Below are 3,190 nucleotides of genomic sequence, written 5' to 3' on the forward strand. Positions count from 1 at the left end.
CGAGTGACTGAGAAGCCGAGAGCTACCGCACAAGAGAGGAGGGGGAGAGGCAACTAAGCTTCTGTCCCCTAATTTCAGACAACCTAGGGCACGAGTGAGGAAGGAGCCGGGAGCTACCGCACAAGGCACGAGTAAGAAGCTACCACACGAGAAAGGAGAGGGGAGCGGGGACCAGGCTTTCATCCTAGAATTTTAGAGAACCTAGGGCACGAGTGAGCTAGAGAATGACCGGGATCTATCGCATGAGAAAAGAGAGGGAAGCGGCAATCAGGATTTTGTCCCAAGAATTTCAAAGAACCGTTGACACAGGAGAGAGAGGAAGCAAGAGCTATCCCATGAGAGAGGAGGAGGGAGGGGTGGCCAGTCTTTTTAGCTTGGAAGAGAAACTAGGGCACAAACATGAGAGAGATAGAGAGAGAGGGACGAAAGCATTCTCATTTTCCTAAATTTTTTAAATTTTTAAAATAAAAAAAATAAAAGAGGAGAGAGAACCGTTGCCACATCACCAGCCACATCAGTCGTGTGGCTGGTTCGTGTGAGTAACCAACGAATCAAAGTTACTTCCTTTCATAAATCATGATCCATATTGGTCACTATTATTAAAATCTGATGACAGTAAAAAGGGGGAAGTTCAAAGCTAACAATTTAATGGTAAAGTCAAAAGATCCTTGAAACTGGAGAAATCTTGTGAATAAGGTTGCATTTTCTTTAACATAAACAAAGAGAGTCCTCCTTGAAATCACTCTTGTTTTAATGTTATGCTCTTAAAATCTTAGAGATCTAATAAATATGTCCCAAGTTTCAACGCAATATATATATAGATATATATATTGGGCAAAGTGAATCAGTTAAAGCCAGAGTAATTCCCATTGAAGTCATAGACTGCATGCATGCAAGATACAGATCAAAATGAAAGTATTTTATTGCAACAATATGACTTGAACAAACTTAATTAGAACCACATCCATTAAAAGGTTACAAACAATGCACTCATGTGCTTTGACTGTTCAAAGAGATGATTATAAATAGTCAGTGCAATAAATCCATTGAAAATGACCTTAATAATTGAGATCATGAATGTGAGAAGAGTAAAGGTGTTGCTAACTTTCCTTGTGATTTTGTGTTTGTCTGCCCATCCTTTGGAAGCTCAACTTTCGAAAGGGTTTCATAATGATACATGCCCTCAAGCTGAAAGTATTGTCAGAAAAGAGGTTTTCAAGGCCTTTCTAAATGATTCTGGCTTGGCTGCTGGACTTGTTAGAATGCATTTCCATAATGCATTTGTTACAGTTAGTATTTCTATTCTCTCTTTCTTCTTGTACATAGTCACTTTTTTATTATACTTATTCCTTTTCATATTAGAAGTTTTCAACTTCACCTGTCATATATCTATATATGTCACGCTTGGTTTCATTTCAGCATAAACAAACATCTCACACAAAATACAAAGAGAAGTGAATCTTTTGAAGGCAATGTGAAATGTGTGAATATTTACAGGGTGCAGATGGATCAGTACTCATTGATTCAACAAGCAACAACACAGCAGAAAAGGATGCACCTACAAACAATCCAAGTCTGAGGGGATTTGAGGTCATTGACAATGTAAAAGTCAAGCTTGAGGCTTCATGCAAAGGAAAAGTCTCATGTGCTGATATACTTGCATTTGCAGCCAGGGACAGTATTCTACTTGTATGATATTATGATATATGTAACTTCTTCCTAAATCTATTTTACTTTTATATATTCATAAATGCATGCATACATGCTCAACCTTTGTATATAATTTTATATCAAATTAATCTTTTATATATCTTTGTATACAGAGCTCAGGATTATTCTATGAAGTCCCAGCAGGAAGAAGAGATGGCAATGTTCTACTGGCTTCTGAGGCACTGGCCAACTTACCACCTCCTATTGCAAATCTTGATCAGCTCACAAGAAGTTTTGCAATGAAAACTTAACTCAAGAAGAGATGATCATTCTTTCAGGTATACATTTAATTAATAATGGAGATAAGCCTGGATAGATCTTTCATATCATTATCATCTTCATCATCATCATCATGTAGAGCAAAAGCTTATATAAAATAATTTTTATTTTGTGACAATAACCGCAAAACAAAAGTAATTAAAAGACATCGGGAGGGTCTCCGATGATTATAGATATATATATATATATATAAATCTTTTTGCAGCGTAACTCATCTTGTGATATATACATAAGAATAATAATTAGGAGCACACACCATTGGAAGATCCAACTGCACTTCCTTCATGAGGAGGCTCTACAACTTCAACTCAACAGGGAGCCAAGACCCAAGTCTAGACCCAAGTTATGCTCAAATCCTGAAACAAAAGTGCCCTAATACCACAACTGGTGTAGTCAATGTTGTGCCAATGGACCCAGTCACTCCCACCATCTTTGACAACAACTACTACAAAGACATCTTGATCAACCGTGGTTTGTTTGCTTCAGACCAAGCCCTAATTTCCTCTCAAGAAACGAAAAAGAAAGTGCATAAATATGCGTCTCTTTCAACTCCATTTGCTCACCAAGAAGTTTGTACATGCATTTGTGAAAATGGGCAGTTATGGAGTTCTTACTGGTGATGAAGGAGAGATCCGTGCAAATTGCAGGGTGATTAATTAGCCCACCGTAATTCTTAATTCAGTTATTTAATTGTTTGTTTTAAAATTAAGTTATCTTGGTTGAAGAGTTTTTTTAATCAAGATATGTTTTTTTATTTTAAAATTATTGTAGTGACTAAATTTATTAGATTTTTATAATTTATGCTCACGAAAGATATCTAATTTGTCAAAAACCTCTTAGTCTATTAGCACGGGGTTTTTTACACAAGGTCTTCGGGTCATACCATGAAAGCGAATTCGAATCTTAGCTCACATAAGATAATAACACAAATGTGTTAATATAGTAACTCCATATCTATGCACATCCCTAGCACGTGATTTGTTCATGTAAACTTTGTTAAAAAAAAATAATTTTCTTTATATCCTATATAGAAATTATTATTATTATTATTATTATTTTACTTGGTTGAGCTCACATTCACTCAATCAAATATTATCTTAGAATGTTTTGAACTCTTTTGATTATGCGATAATTAAAAATTAAAAATTAAAAAATTAAAATATATATAAGTTACTTTTTAGTATTAACTTTACATCTAGAG

General features: G+C 35.3%; 1 pseudogene; it reads left to right on the plus strand.

Annotated features, from left to right (window-relative positions):
* The first annotated feature begins 1,073 nt into the window (after positions 1 to 1,073).
* On the plus strand, positions 1,074 to 2,649 carry LOC120250720 (annotated as a pseudogene).
* Positions 2,650 to 3,190: the final 541 nt, after the last annotated feature.

Source organism: Dioscorea cayenensis, chromosome 19 (genome assembly GCF_009730915.1).
Source record: "Dioscorea cayenensis subsp. rotundata cultivar TDr96_F1 chromosome 19, TDr96_F1_v2_PseudoChromosome.rev07_lg8_w22 25.fasta, whole genome shotgun sequence".
Classification (NCBI taxonomy): Eukaryota; Viridiplantae; Streptophyta; class Magnoliopsida; order Dioscoreales; family Dioscoreaceae; genus Dioscorea; species Dioscorea cayenensis.